The sequence below is a fragment of the Oncorhynchus tshawytscha genome, linkage group LG07, assembly GCF_018296145.1.
Source record: "Oncorhynchus tshawytscha isolate Ot180627B linkage group LG07, Otsh_v2.0, whole genome shotgun sequence".
In the NCBI taxonomy this organism is placed as follows: Eukaryota; Metazoa; Chordata; class Actinopteri; order Salmoniformes; family Salmonidae; genus Oncorhynchus; species Oncorhynchus tshawytscha.
In genome coordinates this window covers 46724227-46748764 of record NC_056435.1, presented here as the reverse complement: position 1 = coordinate 46748764, position 24538 = coordinate 46724227, and the positions used below count along the sequence as shown (strand labels likewise).

Below are 24538 nucleotides of genomic sequence, written 5' to 3'. Positions count from 1 at the left end.
AGGGTGTGATGGCTGTCAGCTGGCTGTCAGCTGCAATCTCTTCAGCTATGAGTTGTGGTGTGTTATATCCCTGCCAAATGTATGCCCTTGTTCCTATCCTGCTTTATGCCTCCTTACAGTCCCTCCTCATCTGCCTCTCTCCTTCAGACTGACTCCCTCAGACTTATTGTCGTCGTTCTTCTACAAAGCACCTTGCAAAGTTAGTGTACTACTAGCAGACTACTAGAGACATGGATTCACAGCACAGTCTGCGACTCCACTGCATGATGAGAGCATTTGGACCTGTAAGAAGGTCACAGGGAACAGGATGATGAGTACTACATGCTGAGTACATCAGGATCTGGATAAGGTATTGTGGATTAACAGAGTGCATTCAGGGCTGTGTGTACCCTGCTTGTGGCACACCTATTATTCCTCTACCAGCCAGTGTGTGTCAATCCAACACAAGGTCACAGTGGAGGCTGTGTCCCTATCCATGTCCCAGGTCAGTGCAGTGCAGGATTACTCCCTGGCAGTGCTCAGCACTCATTAACTTTAATTAATCCTGGCAGGTGAGGTGCCTGCAAACCCACCCTGGCCTTTAGGGAGAGGCTGAGAGAGAGAGAGAGAGAGAGAGAGAGAGAGAGAGAGAGAGAGAGAGATAGGGAGAGTCTGAGAGAGAGAGTGAGAGAGAGACAAAGAGAGACTATGGGAGACAAAGAGACAAAGAAAGACAAAGAGAGGTAGAGAAAAACTGGACTAAAGCGTTTCAGCATAATTTTGATGCCCAAGTTAAAAGAGAGTGAATTAAAGGCCAAACACGAGTTTAAACTCAATCAGGGCCACCCCTAACATGTCCTTCGTCTAGTCAGGATCCTGAGGGACCAGAGTGATGGATGAAAATCTACAAACACATTAGATCCAAAGTGGATTTGCTCCCATGAAAGATTCACTCAACCAATCACCATTAATGACTCAAGTTTCAAGTGTAAACTGCACATTACATATTTGCAAGGACAAATAACTTTTGAATATGCAGTATGTCACCGTATCCTTATATTTCCATTGTGTTTAGAAGGATACTGTGTAGTGTTTGTGGTTCTAGTTTATTGAACTGACACACCAAAAACCTACACACATTGGTTGTTAGGCATACTATACCTCATACATGACTAAGTGCACATTACGCCTGACATCAAGACATGAAATACTGTAACTCTGCCAGTGGGACAAACATAAACGACTTTTCATAATGACTTTCTAAAACTTTCCACACAATTTCACACATTACACACTATATCACGTGAACGGTAACACGTTTAAAGGTGTTATACTACCATGAAATAAAACAGGGATATCTGCTTGTCCTACTGAAAGATTCATCTAACCTGCTCGCTGTGTCTAGTCTAGATGTTTATCTCTCACACAAACATACTCAGTGTTGGGTTACAAAGCAGGGATGGAGAGAGCTCACGATTGGTTAAAACAGACCATGGACCATGTGTAACCGATGTGAAATGCTAGCTAGTTAGCGGTGGTGCGCGCTAATAGCGTTTAGAGCCCGGGTAGGGTCGAGGGAAGGACTGAAGTTAAACTGTTACACATGTAATGGCACAGAGCCAGCTCCAGCACTGCTCCCCACACACTGAGAATCCAGATAAATTATATCAACTACAATCCGAGCAGCACAGTGTGATGTGAATGGGAACTGCATGCACTCACATGCTCTTCTCTCTGGCTAGTGTGTGTGATTAGAGTAGAGTACTAGGGATCACAGAGCTCTGGGCTCCCGAGCCCTGGCTCCAAAATGGGCCTTTGAGGAGAGGCAGCTGTTTATTTTATTTTATTTTTATTTCACCTTTATTTAACCAGGTAGGCTAGTTGAGAACAAGTTCTCATTTACAACTGCGACCTGGTCAAGATAAAGCATAGCAGTGTGAAAAGACAACAACACAGAGTTACACATGGAGTAAACAATAAACAAGTCAATAACACAGTAGAAAAAAAGAAAAAAAGAGTCTATATACATTGTGTGCAAAAGGCATGAGGAGGTAGGCAAATAATTACAATTTTGCAGATTAACACTGGAGTGATACATGATCAGATGGTCATGTCCAGGTAGAGATACAAGTGTGTAAAAGAGCAGAAAAGTAAATAAATAAAAACAGTATGGGGATGAGGTAGGTAAATTGGGTGGGCTATTTACCGATGGACTATGTACAGCTGCAGCGATCGGTTAGCTGCTCAGATAGCAGATGTTTAAAGTTGGTGAGAGAGATAAAAGTCTCCAAATTCAGCGATTGTTGCTGAAGGCGGAGCTTTACCTAGCATGGACTTGTAGATGACCTGGAGCCAGTGGGTCTGGCGACAAATATGTAGTGAGGGCCAGCCGACTAGAGCATACAGGTCGCAGTGGTGGGTGGTATAAGGTGCTTTAGTAACAAAACGGATGGCACTGTGATAAACTGCATCCAGTTTGCTGAGTAGAGTATTGGAAGCTATTTTGTAGATGACATCGCCGATGACATCTACAAAATGTCATCTCTCTCTCTCTCAGACACTCAGGAATATGTGCACGGATAGTGGAGTCTCACCTGGACGGGAGTTCGTGACTGGATGTTGAACTAGATGCGGATGTAAAACTAGCCGGAAAGACGTCAGTGCAACCTGGACGCCTTGGGGAGAGCATCAATCTCAGAGTTACATCCATCATCCAGCTCAGCAACCAGTTGAGTTACATCCATCATCCAGCTCAGAGTTGCATCCATCATCCAGCTCAGAGTTGCATCCATCATCGAGCTCAGAGTTTCATCCACCATCCAGCTCAGAGTTGCATCCAGCATCCAGCTCAGAGTTGCATCCAGGGAAAGGGGATACATAGTCAGTTGCACAACTGAATGCATTCAACCGAAATCTATCTTCCACATTTAAACCAACCACTCTCAATCAGAGAGGTGCGGGGGGCTGCCTTAATCAACGTCCATGTTAGATTTTTCCACCTTACTGGCTTGGGGATTCCAACACTCTTAACCGCTAGGCTACCTGATAGCATCCAGCTCAGAGTTGCATTCAGAATCCAGCTCAGAGTTACATCCAGTATCCAGCTCAGAGTTACATCCAGTGAGTGCTAGCTAGAACAATACTAGCTAGCTAGTGTGTAGTAGCTAGCTAGCTAGTGTGTTGTGACGTAATGCTTATAGTGACGTAATGCTTGTAGTGACGTAATGCTAATGGGCACGGCGTGTTGTGACGTAATGCTAATGGACATCATACTGTTACAAGTACCCTCAATGGCAGTTGGCGCGGCCTGTAGTAGGCGCGGTGGGTAGTTAACGTAGGCCGCAGATAGATATTATTGTAATGAACAAAGACAGTGTGGGCATGGATATGAGGATCTGCAACAGAATACATGTGCTAGAAGTTGTCAACGTAAAAGCTGTGAGACTCTAACTAACGTTACCTGACCATCGCTCCAGCTAGCTAGCTTTCGACAGGTTAGTAATAAGGGCCACCAACAAGTCAAGCTAACTAGCTAGCTGCCTTCCTTCAATGCTTTGGTGGCTTACTGACAGACAAGACAGGGAGCTTATATTAGAAGTCACCAAGTATCGAGCTTAAGGCTACAGCTAGCTAGCTATCATATCAAAGATGTGTGTACACGTGCACGCATGCGTGTTTCTGTCTGTGTGTGTGTACACACTGTCCAAGAATCGATCAAAACTAGCCAGACCCAGCTAACACGGCTTGACATACCAAGTTTTGACCTTCACCCTCTCTCTGCCATCAGGTGAGTATATGAAGTAATTATCAGCAATTGTCTACATCAGCGAGGGGCAACTCCATTCCTTGGGGGCCTGATTGGTGTCATACTTTTCCCCCAGCCAAATAGCTAACACGCCTGATTAAACTAATTGCATCCATAAACAGAAAACCATGATTAGTTGATTATTGGAGTCGGGTGTGTCACTAATCAGGCCCCCAAGGACTGGAGTTGTCCATCCTTGTTCTATATGGTGTCGGTAGCTATAGCGCTCTCAAACACAACTCTGGACCTCGAAGCCAGTTCCACTGCTTTTTTACATTGTTTCCCTCTAATCAGGGACTGATTTAGACCTGTGACACCAGGTGGTTATCAGGTAGAACAGAAAACCAGCAGGCTCCTGACCTATAGCTGGTCCTTCCCTCTACCTAATAATGGAAGAGATGAAAGGAGAAGGGCACAGTATGGTATCTGAGCTGATCATCATGAACTTCATTTAATTACATGACCAATACAGTAAGTTAAAATTACTGTAGTTTATTTGCGGACATGACTGTAGTATACTGTAATATTTACTGTAGTGTTTTTGCGGACATGGCTGTAGTATACTATACTGTTTTTGCCGACTGTACTGTTTTAGCAGACATGACCATAGTCTACTATAGTATTTACTGTAGTGTTTTTGCCGACTTTACTGTAGTATTCACTATAGTTTTTTGCAGACATGACTGTAGTACACTTCAGTATTCACAGTAGTGTTTTTGCAGACATGATGGTAGTATATTATACACTGCTCAAAAAATAAAGGGAACACTTAAACAACATAATGTAACTCCAAGTCAATCACACTTCTGTTAAATCAAACTGTCCACTTAGGAAGCAACACTGATTGACAATAAATGTCACATGCTGTTGTGCAAATGGAATAGACAACAGGTGGAAATTATAGGCAATAAAGGAGTGGTTGTGCAGGTGGTGACCACAGACCACTTCTCAGTTCCTATGCTTCCTGGCTGATGTTTTGGTCACTTTTGAATGCTGGCGGTGCTTTCACTCTAGTGGTAGACGGAGTCTAGAGCCCACACAAGTGGCTCAGGTAGTGCAGCTCACCCAGGATGGCACATCAATGCGAGCTGTGGCAAGAAGGTTTGCTGTGTCTGTAGTAACACCTGTCTACTAAGGTTAGCTAAAATGGCACAACTACCAGACTATGGCAGTTACTGTTTAATGAGGTGAACACCTCAACCAGAACATAAGACACCGGTTAGTAACAGGCCACCTATTGAGTTCGGTCAACAGTTCTGAGCAATGCAACGGACCATAAAACACCTTAGCAAAAGTATAAAATGTGTATTACAATTGCAACATCTAAACATTAGAGGTTCTAGGCCCATTACAGGGAAACAGTACAGAGGCAGAGAAAGAACAAGCAACGTTTATTAAATCTTAGAGGATCAGGTATGCTTGTTTGACACAGATAGATAAATAACACACATTAACAAGAGTAGACCATAATCACTTCTTAGATATTACTTCCACTAGATAGCTTTTTGAAATACAGGGTTTCACAGAGATTCAGCTGACCAAGTTCATAAGATGTCCAAAAACAGTGACAAATAACACTGCACTTCTGAATATACAAAATAAACAGTTAACCACTGCATTTACATAAACAATCCACCTTTTTGAAATACAACTGACTTTACTTAAAGACAGTCATCTTATTGGAGGGCGCTACCATAAACTGCCTGGACCTCAAACCAGCAAAGTCTCTCCTAACAAACCCACTGAAAACAAAAGTACATTATAGCAGTGGCTTAACATAATGAACATCAACCACACCCAAAATATTTATTCAAGACAGCATGGCCACAAAATGGCTCACAGAAATAAACCAACAGCAACAACCCCATGCAGCCTGTACACACAAAGGATCTTCCCAGTACAAAGCTCTCACCTGAACATGTACAATGGGTGCTTTTATACATTTCCTGCATGTCCTCCTCTAATAAGGGTGCACAGGGAAACACTGACCAAAACTTTGCTTCCTAGCTTGTCACACAATATTCTTCAGTTACAAGACAGTAACTGATTGAGGATTAGGGGAAGGTTATGGTGATAACCATCTACTGTGGGATTTCAGTTAAAGAGCAGGCAGAGATGCTTTTCAGTTTAAGAGTCTTATAGATTCAGGTAATGGAGATAATACATGGCAGGGAATGATTGACAGTTGTTGACATGTGATTCGTCTTGAATGGAGACTTGATTGGCTTTGTATGGAGTATGGTTTACCTAAAAAGAGACACAGAAAGGTGCAAATAATAAAGGACAATAACATCAATGAACATACATCATTAATTGGCTGTTAATGGCAATAATAAATTACACTATAGCAATGTAATAAGCATATAACATGGGTAAAGCTATGCATAAATATAGCAGCAGTTAACAATGAACGGCCAGAAGGCGTGTGCAGTAGCATGTGGCATGGTAAGCAGAAGCCAGATATTTTATTTATCAATGGCTTCATAGCACATCATGGCAAGCAAACAAACAATATAAGCTAACAAATAGCAGGACTAGTTAACATAACAAAGGCAATGCACAACAAGTGTAAAAAACATGTATATATTTTATTACTTTCCCCTAACCCTACCACCCCTCCCCTATTGGAGAAAAATAATGGACAACAACACTTAGGCTTCTACTTCCAGCTTGGGGCAAAAAAGTATTTAGTCAGACACCAATTGTGCAAGTTCTCCCACTTAAAAAGATGAGAGAGGCCTGAAATCATAGGTACACTTCAACTATGACAGACCAAAATGAGAAAAAAAATCCAGAAAATCACATTGTAGGATTTGTAATGAATTTATTTGCAAATTATGGTGGAAAATAAGTATTTGGTCAATAACAAAAGTTTCTCAATACTTTGATATATACCCTTTGTTGGCAATGACAGAGGTCAAACGTTTTCTGTAAGTCTTCACAAGGTTTTCACACACTGTTGCTGGTATTTTGGCCCATTCCTCCATGCAGATCTCCTCTAGAGCAGTGATGTTTCGGGGCTGTTGCTGGGCAACACGGACTTTCAACTCCCTCCAAAGATTTTCTATGGGGTTGAGATCTGGAGACTGGCTAGGCCACTCCAGGACCTTGAAATGCTTCTTACGAAGCCACTCCTTCGTTGCCCGGGCGGTGTGTTTGGGATCATTGTCATGCTGAAAGACCCAGCCACGTTTCATCTTCAATGCCCTTGCTGATGGAAGGAAGTTTTCACTCAAAATCTCACGATACACGGCCCCATTCATTCTGTCCTTTACACGGATCAGTCGTCCTGGTCCCTTTGCAGAAAAACAGCCCCAAAGCATAATGTTTCCACCCCCATGCTTCACAGTAGGTATGGTGTTCTTTGGATGTAACTCAGCATTCTTTGTCCTCCAAACACGACGAGTTGAGTTTTTACCAAAAAGTTATATTTGGGTTTCATCTGACCATATGACATTCTCCCAATCTTCTTCTGGATCATCCAAATGCTCTCTAGCAAACTTCAGACGGGCCTGGACATGTACTGGCTTAAGCAGGGGGACACGCCTGGCACTGCAGGATTTGAGTCCCTGGCGGCGTAGTGTGTTACTGATGGTAGGCTTTGTTACTTTGGTCCCAGCTCTCTGCAGGTCATTCACTAGGTCCCCCTGTGTAGTTCTGGGATTTTTGCTCACCGTTCTTGTGATCATTTTGACCCCACGGGATGAGATCTTGCGTGGAGCCCCAGATCGAGGGAGATTATCAGTGGTATGTCTTCCATTTCCTAATAATTGGTCCCACAGTTGATTTCTTCAAACCAAGCTGCTTACCTATTGCAGATTCAGTCTTCCCAGCCTGGTGCAGGTCTACAATTTTGTTTCTGGTGTCCTTTGACAGCTCTTTGGTCTTGGCCATAGTGGAGTTTGGAGTGTGACTGTTTGAGGTTGTGGACAGGTGTCTTTTATACTGATAACAAGTTTAAACAGGTGCCATTAATACAGGTAACGAGTGGAGGACAGAGGAGCCTCTTAAAGAAGAAGTTACAGGTCTGTGAGAGACAGAAATCTTGCTTGTTTGTAGGTTCCAAATACTTATTTTCCACCATAATTTGCAAATAAATTCATTAAAAATCCTACAATGTGATTTTCTGGATTTTCTTTTTTTCATTTTGTCTGCCATAGTTGAAGTGTACCTATGATGAAAATTACAGGCCTCTCTCATCTTTTTAAGTGGGAGATCTTGCACAATTGGTGTCTGACTAAAAACCTTTTTGCCCCACTGTACTACATACATTTTACAGACACGGTATATTTTACAATAGTTATCTTTTGTTTGTTTTTAGTCCCATCGTTCAGCTGCCCTCAACCCCTCCCATCTACCTCTGAACACCATCCTGTTTTCATTTCTATTTGCCATATATTTTCCAACTGTGCTGTTTCACAAAAGTTCTGAACCTATATACATTTTACGGACACAGTATTTTTTACATTAGCTATCTTGTTATTTTTAGTCCCACTCTTTAGCTCTACTCAACCACTCCCATCTATCTCTGAATGCTATTTGCCATATATTTTTCAACTGTGCTGTGATGATTCTGTTCTGAACCTTTCTAGTCTCATAGTTTCTACAGATTTTAAATGAAAGATTTTTAAAAAATCTAAGAGTAGTAGTGCAACAATTATTAAAATGCATCCATTGACACTACAAGTACCAAAGACAACAGGGCCCTGTTACCCAAAAGCATCTGAAAGGCTTTGTCTTATTCTCGTTAAATTCATCATTAAAACCTTCGTAGGAGCATCGTTAAATCTCAGAGCCAACCCTGTTCCTTGAGAGCTACCCGCCTGTAGGTTTTCGCTCCATCCCCAGTTGTAACTAACCTGGTTCAGGCAATCAACCAGCTAATTATTAGAATCAAGTATGATAGATTAGGATTAGAATGAAAACCTACTCTCCAGGAACAGGGTTGGAGAGCCCTGATTTACAGCATGGTCAATCAAGTTACTATTTCAGACATTTTCAGACTACTAAACAACTATTGATCTAGAACACAGGAGAGTTACTGCAAGTTGCAAAGAAAACAGGACCTACCTCCACTATTCCAGCACCATTTCAACTTTAACATTTCAACATTTTTTTTAATACATGTTTTATTATTTCAATTCATATGATTCATAAATAATTAATCAAATCACTTATGCTTAGTTTAATTCAGTGACAACTAAAATATTCCAAAAACAATATTTGTAAATGATTTAGTCCAATCAACGTAAACTAAATATCATGTGGCTATCCATGGCACTGATTTGTGTGTGTGTGTGTGTGTGTGTGTGTGTGTTTGCGTGCATAAGTAGAAAACATGTTGACTCACCCTACTTGTAGAGAAATGCCAATGCCATCCTCTTCTCTTCTCCTCTCTCTCTTTCATTATGCTGAAACAGGCTACACTGAGTATACAAAACATTATGAACACCTACTCTTTCCATGACATAGACTGACCAGGTGAATCCAGGTGAAAGCTATGATTCCTTATTGATGTCACTTGTTAAATACACTTCAATCAGTGTAGATGAAGGGGAGGAGACAGGTTAAAGAATGAAGCCTTGAGACATGATTGTGTATGTGTGCTATTTTATTTATTTATTTATTTTACCTTTATTTAACCAGGTAGGCAAGTTGAGAACAAGTTCTCATTTACAATTGCGACCTGGCCAAGATAAAGCAAAGCAGTTCGACAGATACAACGACACAGAGTTACACATGGAGTTAAACAAACATACAGTCAATAATACAGTATAAACAAGTCTATATACAATGTGAGCAAATGAGGTGAGAAGGGAGGTAAAGGCAAAAAAAGGCCATGGTGGCAAAGTAAATACAATATAGCAAGTAAAACACTGGAATGGTAGTTTTGCAATGGAAGAATGTGCAAGGTAGAAATAAAAATAATGGGGTGCAAAGGAGCAAAATAAATAAATAAATAAAAATTAAATACAGTTGGGAAAGAGGTAGTTGTTTGGGCTAAATTATAGGTGGGCTATGTACAGGTGCAGTAATCTGTGAGCTGCTCTGACAGTTGGTGCTTAAAGCTAGTGAGGGAGATAAGTGTTTCCAGTTTCAGAGATTTTTGTAGTTCGTTCCAGTCATTGGCAGCAGAGAACTGGAAGGAGAGGCTGCCAAAGAAAGAATTGGTTTTGGGGGTGACTAGAGAGATATACCTGCTGGAGCGTGTGCTACGGGTGGGAGATGCTATGGTGACCAGCGAGCTGAGATAAGGGGGGACTTTACCTAGCAGGGTCTTGTAGATGACATGGAGCCAGTGGGTTTGGCGACGAGTATGAAGCGAGGGCCAGCCAACGAGAGCGTACAGGTCGCAATGGTGGGTAGTATATGGGGCTTTGGTGACAAAACGGATTGCACTGTGATAGACTGCATCCAATTTGTTGAGTAGGGTATTGGAGGCTATTTTGTAAATGACATCGCCAAAGTTGAGGATTGGTAGGACGGTCAGTTTTACAAGGGTATGTTTGGCAGCATGAGTGAAGGATGCTTTGTTGCAAAATAGGAAGCCAATTCTAGATTTAACTTTGGATTGGAGATGTTTGATATGGGTCTGGAAGGAGAGTTTACAGTCTAACCAGACACCTAGGTATGTGTAGTTGTCCACGTATTCTAAGTCAGAGCCGTCCAGAGTAGTGATGTTGGACAGGCGGGTAGGTGCAGGTAGTGATCGGTTGAAGAGCATGCATTTAGTTTTACTTGTATTTAAGAGCAATTGGAGGCCACGGATGGAGAGTTGTATGGCATTGAAGCTTGCCTGGAGGGTTGTTAACACAGTGTCCAAAGAAGGGCCGGAAGTATACAGAATGGTGTCGTCTGCGTAGAGGTGGATCAGAGACTCGCCAGCAGCAAGAGCAACCTCATTGATGTATATAGAGAAGAGAGTCGGTCCAAGAATTGAACCCTGTGGCACCCCCATAGAGACTGCCAGAGGTCCGGACAGCAGACCCTCCGATTTGACACACTGAACTCTATCAGAGAAGTAGTTGGTGAACCAGGCGAGGCAATCATTTGAGAAACCAAGGCTGTCGAGTCTGCCGATGAGGATGTGGTGATTGACAGAGTCGAAAGCCTTGGCCAGATCAATGAATACGGCTGCACAGTAATGTTTCTTATCGATGGCGGTTAAGATATCGTTTAGGACCTTGAGCGTGGCTGAGGTGCACCCATGACCAGCTCTGAAACCAGATTGCATAGCAGAGAAGGTATGGTGAGATTCGAAATGGTCGGTAATCTGTTTGTTGACTTGGCTTTCGAAGACCTTAGAAAGGCACGGTAGGATAGATATAGGTCTGTAGCAGTTTGGGTCAAGAGTGTCCCCCCCTTTGAAGAGGGGGATGACCGCAGCTGCTTTCCAATCTTTGGGAATCTCAGACCACACGAAAGAGAGGTTGAACAGGCTAGTAATAGGGGTGGCAACAATTTCGGCAGATAATTTTAGAAAGAAAGGATCCAGATTGTCTAGCCCGGCTGATTTGTAGGGGTCCAGATTTTGCAGCTCTTTCAGAACATCAGCTGAATGGATTTGGGAGAAGGAGAAATGGGGAAGGCTTGGGCGAGTTGCTGTTGGGGGTGCAGTGCTGTTGACCGGGGTAGGAGTAGCCAGGTGGAAAGCATGGCCAGCCGTAGAAAAATGCTTATTGAAATTCTCAATTATAGTGGATTTATCAGTGGTGACAGTGTTTCCTATCTTCAGTGCAGTGGGCAGCTGGGAGGAGGTGTTCTTATTCTCCATGGACTTTACAGTGTCCCAGAACTTTTTGAGTTAGTGTTGCAGGAAGCAAATTTCTGCTTGAAAAAGCTAGCCTTGGCTTTTCTAACTGCCTGTGTATAATGGTTTCTAGCTTCCCTGAACAGCTGCATATCACGGGGGCTGTTCGATGCTAATGCAGAACGCCATAGGATGTTTTTGTGTTGGTTAAGGGCAGTCAGGTCTGGGGAGAACCAAGGGCTATATCTTTTCCTTGTTCTAAATTTCTTGAATGGGACATGTTTATTTAAGATGGTTAGGAAGGCATTTTAAAAAAATATCCAGGCATCCTCTACTGACGGGATGAGATCAATATCCTTCCAGGATACCCCGGCCAGGTCGATTAGAAAGGCCTGCTCGCAGAAGTGTTCAGAGGGTAAATGGGCAAGACAAAAGATTTAAGTGCCTTTGAACGGGGTATGCTCAACAGTTTCCTGTGTGTATCAAGAATGGTCCACCACCCAAACGACATCCAGCCAACTTGATAAAACTGTGGGAAACATTGGAGTCAACATGGGCCAGCATCCGTGTGGAACTTTCGACACCTTGTAGGGGGGTGCAACTCAATATTAGGAAGGTGTTCCTAATGTTTGGTATACTCAGTGTATGACTCTTCCATGCAGTACACGCTTTTCGTTTTTGTTGTCCTACGTTACCTGACTAAAATGCTTGCTCGCTAACCTAACTTCCTTTTCATCTGCACCGATGAGCCAGCTAGTTAACATTAGCCAACTACAGCTAGCTACATATTGAACTTCCATCCTCTCAGGCCAGGGGCACAATGTATGAATTTATGGTTTGATGAGAATCATTGTTATAATCATTGGCCAGTATGGAGAATTAAGTAAAACCACAAGTTCATAACCCTATCTCCATCCATGGGTAATTTAGGAAAGGACCAATTTTAGCTAGCTAGCCACCGGTGGACAACAACACAACGAGATGCAACGATTCCATTTTGTTTGTCAATGACGTTTAGCTTTGATGGGATGCGATTGGTGTGAAGCCAAATCACATCACTTGACACTTTTTTTTAGCTCAATGCTGATTGGCTATTGTTGCATATTTTTTATCAAGGGAGGCCAAATGCTCACTGGCTTCCCTTACATTCAATGCTACGATTCACATCAATATCATACTCTTTTTGACCAGACAGCATCAGATAGATGGGCTACACATACAGAGACAGGGGAGCGTTTATCTCGCATGCTTTCTCTGGTGAGATACATTTAGCCTTTTTCGAATTGAAGGAAAATTATGAAATACAGAGAGACAAAGGAAAAATTACTTTGTTTAAAAAAAATGTCTTCGTCAATTTTTGGGGAAGCCTGGCTTCCCTTGGCAGCCATGAATACACGCCACAGTGTAACTCTGAGATGGATGCTTTATATAACTCTGAGCTGGATGCTGGATATAACACTACTCTGAGCTGGAGGCCAGATGTAATTCTGAGCTGGATGCTGGATGTATAACACTACTCTGAGATGGATGCTGGATGTAGCACTACTCTGAGCTGGATGCTAGATGTAACACTACTCTGAGCTGGATGCTGGATGTAGCACTACTCTGAGCAGGATGCTAGATGTAACTCTGAGCTGGATGCTGGATGTATAACACTACTCTGAGATGGATGCTAGATGTAACTCTGAGCTTGATGCTGGATGTAGCACTACTCTGAGCTGGATGCTAGATGTAACACTACTCTGAGCTGGATGTTAGATGTAACTCTGAGCTGGATGTTAGATATAACTCTGAGCTGGATGCTGTATATAACACTACTCTGAGCTGGATGCTGGATGTAACACTACTCTGAGCTGGATGCTGGATGCTCTCCACAAGACATCCAGGTCACTATGCCATATGGCTTGTTTTACTTCCACATCCCAATCAACATCCACTCCAGGGAGGGTGACGTCCATATGCTCTAGTGTCCGTCTTACAGCCCCTACTGCCTTTGAGGGGAACTCACGCTCATCAGATTCTGGCTAATGTAGCCTGATGAGCAGACAGGGCTGTAGCAGCATGCCTAATGAAGTGTGCTAAATAGGAACAACAGCATTGAAACTGACCCCAGGTGTGTGTGTGCTAACTATAGAAGAGCAGCTGAAGTATGACTGTTCTGCCCCTCTAATCTCTCTCCCATAATACATCTTCCCACTCCAGTCTCGGTGCACTGCCAGCCTCAGCCAGCCAGCTAGGCAAAGAGGAGATTACGGGGACATGGACTCACAGCAGAGAGAAGTCTACCCAAGGCACTTACAGCAAAGACAACTCCACACTACAGGGGTAGAGGGTTTAAAGTGACTGATTGAGGCAGGGAAGCAGGCAGTGAGGCAGAAACGTGTGAGTTTCCTGGAGGAGGAAGTGTGTGGAGATTTCAGCAGGGTCCCAGAGGATGGTGACTCTTATGGGTCTGGTTGCCAGAGCAGTGATGTGAGAGAGGAGTAGGGTTGAGTAGTGGGAGGTATTCCCGTGGGGACTGAATAATGGTATGTTTGTGTGTGTGTTTGTAAGGTGGACATGCGGGGCAGTGGTGAAAGAACCGCAGGGTTGTCTGAGTCTTACGTAAACAGGAAATGAGACGGGAGGTCTCCATGTCCTCACTTTCAGTCATTAGGAGTGAATGATGAGGTAACAGAGCCTGCTGATCCACTGCCATCCAATAATACAACTATTCCCAAACTAAGGTACGCGCAATACCGTTGGGGGTACCTCAAATAAAATGTGATTCACATTTTCAAACAGACCATTTAGATTTTCCAACTGGGCTATACATTTGCGGGATGTTTTTTTCTCACCTGAGTAGCCTCGTTTCACTGCCAAAAATCGAATTAAACCATCTAGTGTTCAGCGATATAACAACACAATGTAAAATACAGGTAGCCTAGTCAAATAATTAACATCCAATCACATTAACATTAACTGTTACTCTCTCGCGGAAATTCCACAAACGGTTCGTATGTAGCCAAACGAAGCTGCTACTCATTCCGTTTGCTCGAAAATTGAAAAGTAAGGCCTGTGTCCATAGAGACACATACCAGCTGTACTGGTAGTACTGCTACTGCCAGCAGTACTACATCTACACTGTTTCACGACGCATCAGTGACATGGCTGGAGGTGTTTTGAAACAATTATTGCTTCGCATACAAGCCAATGAATTATATGTGTTACAGCTGGAAAAGTCACCAGACATGGCGGGCCTGGCACAGCTCCTGGTATATGTCCGTTACGTTTATGGGGGGTCAATTAAGGAAGACATCCTCTTCTGCAAACCACTGGAAACCAGGACAACAGGAGAGGATATTTTTTAAGCACTGGACAGCTTTATGACATCAAATGGACTTTGGTGGTCAAGATGTGTTGGTATCTGAACTGATGGCACAAATGCAACAAACGGTTCTGTGAAAATTGAATTTAATCAGAAGCCACTGCCAGATTTCTGGATAGGGCTGAGCTCAGCGTATCCTGCCTTGGCAAACAAGACACTGATGCCCTTTGCAACCATGTACAGAGAGTGGATTTTTGGCCCTCACTAGCATGATCACTAAATACAGGCACAGATTGTGTGTGGAAAATGATTTAAGACTGAGACTGAACATTTATTTAAGACTGAACAAATAAGGTTTTATACTGTATGTAAGATGGCTAAATAAAGAGCCGGGTTGTGACAAAAACTCATACTTATGTTTAATAAATGTATTGTATAGTGTGTGTGTGGCAGGCTCACAATGATGGCAAAAAACAACATTGTAGAGTGTGCTGACCCTGGTGCTAGAGGGGGTACAGCTGGAGGTTGAATGTTTGAAGGGGTACGGGACTATAAAAAGTTTGGGAACCACTGCGCTAACACATCTGGTCTATATTCGCACTCAATAAACAACAAACATTCATTCAAGTGAGGTATAGACACATTCATTCCTGTACACTTGTGTGCATACCACACACAGTACATGTCTATAAATTCAGTACAATACATACACACATGCAATCTCCCCCACTTTGACTACACATACTCCTGTTTTCAATAATAGAGTGGTAAGGAGGAGCTCCGCAGACCCTCCATGTCCAGAAGTAATTTAGCCGTTCACTGTAGTCCTTGGCGCTCTGTCGAGTTGCTATTTTCTCATGTCCATTAACTTGTGACATTCCTGGATTATTCATTATATTAATAAAGTCTAATATAATCAACAAATCAGTGATTCTTGAAAGATGGGACAATCTCTACCTTTTCTTAATATTAATAACATTTGAAATATATGATCGACCAAAGTATCAGCTATTACACCACGTATTGGAACAACCCTTTAATTCTTACATTTTTTCATAATATGCAACTAAGTGGATTTATGTCAACTCTGTCAGACACCATAAAATACATTTCATTTTTACATGTATTGTCCAAAAGTGTTAAAGACCTTGATTGTTTGATTCTAATATTATTAAAATATGTAATACAAATCTCCAAACTTCTTGTTTTATTTTATAGCACTATATAATGCTCCAGGGCTAATTTCGTTAGCATTTTGACATTTATTTTCTAGATTTAGAAATAAAACATTTATAAAGCAAACATTATCCCTTAGATCTAGCACAGCAAATACGTCAATAGTTTAAGCATGTTTAAAAAAAATCTCTGAATATTGAAAAATATATCTTAAGGAGTTTTAACGGGGTTAGCCATCAGTGATGGAGTTGACAACAAAATACTCAAAACAGACATTTTTGCCTTTGAAAATAAAAGATCATTACAAACATTTGTAAAATATAGACAATTATTAGTTTGAAAATCCCCAATATAAACAAAACCATTCTGTTAGATTTTTCAGCACTCTGACAGAGTTGACAAGCTTAGGTGACCTAAACTGGGATATGCTTAACACCCCGCCAGTCCTACAATCTAAGCTAGATGCCCTCAATCTCACACAAATCATCAAGGAACCCACCAGGTACAACCCTAACTCTGTAAACAAGGGCACCCTCATAGACGTCATCCTGACCAACTGGCCCTCCAAATACACCTCCGCTGTCTTCAACCAGGATCTCAGCGATCACTGCCTCATTGCCTGTATCCGCTACGGAGCCGCAGTCAAACGACCACCCCTCATCACTGTCAAACGCTCCCTAAAACACTTCTGTGAGCAGGCCTTTCTAATCGACCTGGCCCGGGTATCCTGGAAGGACATTGACCTCATCCCGTCAGTTGAGGATGCCTGGTCATTCTTTAAAAGTAACTTCCTCACCATTTTAGATAAGCATGCTCCGTTCAAAAAATGCAGAACTAAGAACAGATACAGTCCTTGGTTCACCCCAGACCTGACTGCCCTCGACCAGCACAAAAACATCCTGTGGCGGACTGCAATAGCATGAATAGTCCCCGTGATATGCAACTGTTCAGGGAAGTCCGGAACCAATACACACAGTCAAAGCTAAGGCCAGCTTTTTCAGGCAGAAGTTTGCATCCTGTAGCTCCAACTCCAAAAAGTTCTGGGACACTGTGAAGTCCATGGAGAACAAGAGCACCTCCTCCCAGCTGCCCACTGCACTGAGGCTAGGTAACACGGTCACCACTGATAAATCCATGATTATCAAAAACTTCAATAAGCATTTCTCAACGGCTGGCCATGCCTCCTGCCTGGCTACTCCAACCTCGGCCAACAGCTCCGCCCCCGGCAGCTCCTCGCCCAAGCCTCTCCAGGTTCTCCTTTACCCAAATCCAGATAGCAGATGTTCTGAAAGAGCTGCAAAACCTGGACCCGTACAAATCAGCTGGGCCTGACAATCTGGACCCCCTATTTCTGAAACTATCCGCCGCCATTGTCGCAACCCCTATTACCAGCCTGTTCAACCTCTCTTTCATATCGTCTGAGATCCCCAAGGATTGAAAGCTGCCGCAGTCATCCCCCTCTTCAAAGGGGGAGACACCCTGGACCCAAACTGTTACAGACCTATATCCATCCTGCCCTGCCTATCTAAGGTCTTCGAAAGCCAAGTCAACAAACAGGTCACTGACCATCTCGAATCCCACCGTACCTTCTCCGCTGTGCAATCTGGTTTCCGAGCCGGTCACGGGTGCACCTCAGCCACACTCAAGGTACTAAACGATATCATAACCGCCATCGATAAAAGACAGTACTGTGCAGCCGTCTTCATTGACCTTGCCAAGGCTTTCGACTCTGTCAATCACCATATTCTCATCGGCAGACTCAGTAGCCTCGGTTTTTCAGATGACTGCCTTGCCTGGTTCACCAATTACTTTGCAGACAGAGTTCAGTGTGTCAAATCGGAGGGCATGCTGTCCGGTCCTCTGGCAGTCTCTATGGGGGTGCCACAGGGTTCAATTCTCGGGCCAACTCTTTTCTCTGTATATATCAATGATGTTGCTCTTGCTGCGGGCGATTCCCTGATCCACCTCTACGCAGACGACACCATTCTATATACTTTCGGCCCGTCATTGGACACTGTGCTATCTAACCTCCAAACAAGCTTCAATGCCATACAACACTCCTTCCGTGGCCTCCAACTGCTCTTAAACGCTAGTAAAACCAAATGCATGCTTTTCAACCGATCGCTGCCTGCACCCGCATGCCCGACTAGCATCACCACCCTGGATGGTTCCGACCTTGAATATGTGGACATCTATAAGTACCTAGGTGTCTGGCTAGACTGCAAACTCTCCTTCCAGACTCATATCAAACATCTCCAATCGAAAATCAAATCAAGAGTCGGCTTTCTATTCTGCAACAAAGCCTCCTTCACTCACACCGCCAAGCTTACCCTAGTAAAACTGACTATCCTACCGATCCTCGACTTCGGCGATGTCATCTACAAAATGGCTTCCAACACTCTACTCAGCAAACTGGATGCAGTCTATCACAGTGCCATCCGTTTTGTCACTAAAGCACCTTATACCACCCACCACTGCGACTTGTATGCTCTAGTCGGGAGGCCCTCGTTACATATTCGTCGCCAGACCCAAGTCCATGCTAGGTAAAGCTCCGCCTTATCTCAGTTCACTATCTCACTGATCATCCCTAAAGCCAACACCTCATTTGGCCGCCTTTCGTTCCAGTACTCTGCTGCCTGTGACTGGAACGAATTGCAAAAATCGCTGAAGTTGGAGACTTTTATCTCCCTCACCAACTTCAAACATCAGCTATCTGAGCAGCTAACCGATCGCTGCAGCTGTACATAGTCTATTGGTAAATAGCCCACCCATTTTCACCTACCTCATCCCCATACTGTTTTTATTTATTTACTTGCTCTTTTGCACACCAATATCTCTACCTGTACATGACCATCTGATCATGTATCACTCCAGTGTTAATCTGCAAAATTGTAATTATTCGCCTACCTCTTCATGCCTTTTGCACACAATGTATATAGACTCTCTTTTTTCTACTGTGTTATTGACTTGTTAATTGTTTACTCCATGTGTAACTCTGTGTTGTCTGTTCACACTGCTATGCTTTATCTTGGCCAGGTCGCAGTTGCAAATGAGAACTTGTTCTCAACTAGCCTACCTGGTTAAATAAAGGTGAAATAAAAAAGCACTTCACTGTTAGTTACGAAGTATGTGATGAATAAAATTTGATTTGAGTTGATGTTTTACAGTGTTGACATAAATTGCATTTTTCTTCTTCATTCAAGTGGTATAAAAAAATATACATTTCTTTTTCCGTAGTTGCTTCATGACTCTAAAATACAAAATGTATATCCAATCAGGGAGATGGAGTTGTTGTGACAATGGGGATTTCAATATATATATTTTTATTCTATCAAAAGTAGAGAACTTTACAGACCATGAGTGGTCTTGTTGCACTACATGTTATGACTACATGAAATAAGGGTGCTTAAGGTGTAGCAGTCCCTACTCACTCTTGATTCATTTAGGATTTTAGACAAATCTGATGGAGTTCACAAAATCTCTGGACATAATCTTTTTGGGAATCACAGTTTGGAGATAAATATTATTTGAAGTCAGAAAGGGCTATTTCAAGAAACTACACAAGATCATTTTTCAGTTAATATTCATAATTGCAATTTGTCAAATTTTTAAAGACTTTATTTTTTATTTTTTTTTGTTTTGGAGGGTTTGAAAATGCGATCCTTAGCTCCATACAAGGGCATTTCCCGGGCATAGAGCCAACATGGAAATTAATAATATAGAAAATATTTAGAAAATTACAAAAGCAAATCTTTCCCCTTATAAAATTCCCTTAAATATAATTTTTCAGCCCAAATTGTCACGCCTGCTCCCGCTCCCCCTCTCTGGCGCTTGATGGTGCCAAGCTGCCCATCATTACGCACACCTTTCACTATTGTTATGCACATCAGTGCTTCATTGGACTCACCTGGACTCCATCACTTTATTGATTGCCTCCTCTTTATCTGTCTATTCCTCAGTTTGATCTATGTGTCAGCATTAATGTTGTTATGTTTCCCTTGTCCAGAAGCTGCCGTGTCTTGTTTCATGTCTGTTATTTATTAAATATTCACTCCCTGTACTTGCTTCCCGTCTCCCAGCATCTGTCCTCACAGAATGCTGACACTAATATTGGAAGCATCAGGGAGTTTTTTGTTTTGGTTGGAACTGGGGATGCCTTTGCTTGCTCGTCAGGCTTCCATGCTTTAACTGGCTAGAGGTTTTCTTTCATCGGTTGGCTTGGCAGGCTCCCATTCCACATCATGCCTCAGCCGGCTCGTTGGGCTCCCACGCCTCAGCTGGCTCGTTGGGTTCCCACGCCTCAGCCGGCTCGTCTGGCTTCCACGTCTCGGCCGGCTCGTCCTCATCCTATGCCTCGTTCGGCCCGTCAGTGCATTCGGAAAGTATTCAGACCCTTTGACTTTTTACACATTTTGCTATGTTACAGCCTTATCCTAAAATTGATAAAATAGTTATTTTCCCCTCATCAATCTACTCACAATACCCATAATGACAAAGCAAAACAGGTTTTTGGATTTTTGTTTTGCAAATGCATTTAAAATAAAACTTGAATCATCACATTTACATACGTTTTCAGACCCTTTACTCAGTATTTTGTTTAATCAACTTTGGCAGCGATTACAGATTCAAGTCTTATTGGGTATGCCGCTACAAGCTTGGCACACCTGTATTTGGGGAGTTTCTCCCATTCTTCTCTGCAGATCCTCTCAAGCTCTGTCAGGTTGGATGGGGAGACTCGCTGCACAGCTATTTTCAGGTCTCTCCAGAGATGTTTGATCGGGTTCAAGTCCAGGCTCTGGCTGGGCCACTCAAGGACATTCAAAGACTTGTCCCAAAACCACTCCTGCATTGTCTTGGCTGTGTGCTTAGAGATGTTGTCCTGTTGGAAGGTAAACCTTCTCCCCAGTCTGAGGTCCTGAGCGCTCTGGAGCAGGTTTTCATCAAGGATCTTTCTGTACTTTGCTCCATTAATTTTTCCCTTGGTCCTGACTTGTCTGCCCAGCCCCTGTCACCAAAAAACATTGCCATAGCACGAGGCTTCCACCACCATGCTTCACCGTAGGGATGGTGCCAGGTTTCTTCCAGACTTGACACTTGGCATTCAGGCCAAAGGGTTCAATCTTGGTTTCATTAGACCAGAGAATCTTGTTTCTCATGGTCTAAGAGTCTTAGGGTGCCTTTCGGTAAACTCCAAGCAGGCTGTCATGTGCATTTTACTGAGGAGTGGCTTCTGTCTGGCCACTCTACCATAAAGGCCTGATTGGTGGAGTGCTGCGGAGATGGTTGTCACTCTGGAATGTTCTCCTGGGTATTGTGTGTAGATTGATGAGGGGAAAACAACCATTTAATACATTTTAGAATCAGGCTGTAACGTAACAAAATGTGTAATTCTTGGTCACGTCCCCGACCAAGGCCTTTCTTCACCGATTGTTCAGTTTGGCCAGGTGAACAGCTCTAGGAAGAGTATTGATGGTTACAAACTTTTTCCATTTAAGAATGATGGAGGCCACTGTGTTCTTGGGGACCTTCAATGCTGCAGACATTTTTGGTCCCTTTCCCCATATCTGTGCTCTGACATGCACTGTCAACTGTGGGACCTTATATAGACAGTAATGTACCTTTCCAAATCATGTCTAATCAATTGAATTTACCACAGGTGGACTCCAATCAAGTTGTAGAAACATGTCAAAGATGATCAATGGAAACAGGATGCACCTGAGCTCAATTTTGAGTCTCATAGTAAAGGGTCTGAATACTTATAAGTTATTTGTTTTTTTACTTTTAATACATTTGCAAACATTTCTAAAAACCTGTTTTTGCTTTGTCATTATGGTATTGTGTGTAGATTGATGAGGATTTGTATTCATTTAATCCATTTTGGAATAAGGATGTAACATAACAAAATGTGGGAAAAGGGGAAGGGGTCTGAATACTTTACAAATGCACTGTATATCCCATTGAGCAAAGCGGGTAGAGGCTGCCTGTTGTCACAGTTCCAAGACCAGTTAGAAATGTCCAGCTAACCCTAAGCCGTTGACGCCGGTCTATCTCAATACTTAACTTGGATCCGCACTAAGTAGCAATGATAACCTTCACCACCGTTGTCTTATGACAGACAATTAATAATTGTCAAGTTTCTTTCCATTGAATTTCTTAGTTACATGATTGTATAACTATGAAAGGAGTTTTGATGTTGAAGGTGCAGTATTTATGAAGTTTGGCAATGAGGACGACAACTAGCATAGTTCAGCTAGCCAACTAGTTTAGCCAGAGATACTGGATACAATGACGAGTTTCTTGTCTCCACCCTAACAATGGGAAACGTCAACAGCCTGTATTCAATGGAGAGTGAGATGCTATGCTAGCCTCATGAATATGCATAGCCGTCTCAAATTTCAACAGCGACAACTCTGATATTGTTTTTTTCTCTCAAAGTTGCATCACACTTACATCAGTACACCCGTAACAACCTAAGCATTACGAAACTTCTACAAAATTGTTACCTTGAATAAATTTGACACTCTCGCATTGCCCCCATAAAAAACTCTTCACTTGCTTAATAATTTATGATCTTCTTCACGTGGACAGATTCTGGTTTAGCCAGGGAAAACCAGGGAAATAGAGCTCAGGACAGGATATAACTGAGTGCACATGCACACTAGGGTAAATCAGGAGAATGATATAAGTTTTTATGTCCTGATATTAGGAGCTGGCTATAAAAAGTTTGTTAAAAAAATTCAGAGACTGAAACGAATACATCAAATGACAAATATCTAAGGTAAGCGAATAGATATACAAACCCAGATATCAGCTGTGACTGTCAATAGTAAAACATAGTTTAAAATGACGTTTGAGTGTAAAATGAATCCAGAAAATGAATGGTGGAGTCGCTTCCGGACACGGTAGACTCCTCCTCCTCACCACTTTATGAGACTAAAACGCCAGCGGCCCCTTCCCCGTCTCCTTGGAGGCAGAGTGAATATTTAATGCCCTGAAGTGTGAGCAGAACCATCCTCCTGTCCTACACAAGGTGTATGTCAGTGGGTTCTTAGTGGGGCATTTTTTATTTTTTTTATGTCACCTTTATTTAACCAGGTAGGCTAGTTGAGAACAAGTTCTCATTTGCAACTGCGACCTGGCCAAGATAAAGCATAGCAGTGTGAACAGACAACACAGAGTTACACATGGAGTAAACAATTAACAAGTCAATAACAAAGTAGAAAAAAAGAGAGTCTATATACATTGTGTGCAAAAGGCATGAAGAGGTAGGCGAATAATTACAATTTTGCAGATTAATAACACTGGAGTGATAAATGATCAGATGGTCATGTACATGTAGAGATATTGGTGTGCAAAAGAGCAGAAAAGTAAATAAATATAAACAGTATGGGGATGAGGTAGGTAAAATTGGATGGGCTATTTACCGATAGACTATGTACAGCTGCAGCGATCGGTTAGCTGCTCAGATAGCAGATGTTTGAAGTTGGTGAGGGAGATAAAAGTCTCCAACTTCAGCGATTTTTGCAATTCGTTCCAGTCACAGGCAGCAGAGAACTGGACCGAAAGGCGGCCAAATGAGGTGTTGGCTTTAGGGATGATCAGTGAGATACACCTGCTGGAGCGCGTGCTCCGGGTGGGTGTTGCCATCGTGACCAGTGAACTGAGATAAGGCGGAGCTTTACCTAGTATGGACTTGTAGATGACCTGGAGCCAGTGGGTCTGGCGACGAATATGTAGCGAGGGCCAGCCGACTAGAGCATACAGTTCGCAGTGGTGGGTGGTATAAGGTGCTTAAGTAACAAAACGGATGGCACTGTGATAAACTGCATCCAGTTTGCTGAGTAGAGTGTTGGAAGCTATTTTGTAGATGACATCGCCGAAGTCGAGGATCGGTGGATAGTCAGTTTTACTAGGGTAAGTTTGGCGGTGTGAGTGAAGGAGACTTTGTTGCGGAATAGAAAGTCGATCCTATAAAGGACAGCAGGGCAGCCCAGCTAGTTAGCCCAGTTCACACTCTGCTTCATCAAACTTAGCCCTGCTTCATAGAGAAAGGAGGCATGAAAAGAGGAAAAACAGTAAGCGAGGAACTCAGTGAGGACAGCTACCCTCCATTCCCCACCAGGGCAGGTTATAGGTACTGGAGGGGATAATAAATATAATAGGATTGTATTGCTCTATAAAGCCTGCTATAGGATGGGATGTTTTCTATTTCTCTTTTTTATGGGCCTGTCTCCTGGGCCACAGAGAGTAAGAATTCAGTTGCACTGCGCTTTATCATGGCTCCGCTCGCTCATTTCACCACCTGATCTTGTCTGTAGAGGGAACTCTCTCTCTCTCTCTCTGTCTCTGCATGCTGGGAGTGTTTGGTGCATGCTGGGAATTGTATGAGGGAGTGTGAGTAGAGTTAGATCACCTGTGTTTTCTTCTTTGTTTCCTTTTCTTGGTGGTTTTCCTTTCTATGCATGATTAAGTTATTTATTTTTTATTTGTTGGTAGATTTAGGTATATTGTATTTCTTGTT

General features: G+C 42.7%; 1 protein-coding gene across 1 annotated transcript in view; it reads right to left on the bottom strand.

The window, feature by feature from the left end:
- Window positions 1–24538, bottom strand: part of LOC112254651 (potassium voltage-gated channel subfamily B member 1-like) — an 87765-nt gene that overhangs the window by 3616 nt on the left and 59611 nt on the right. The gene's annotated exons all lie outside the window — the stretch shown is intronic.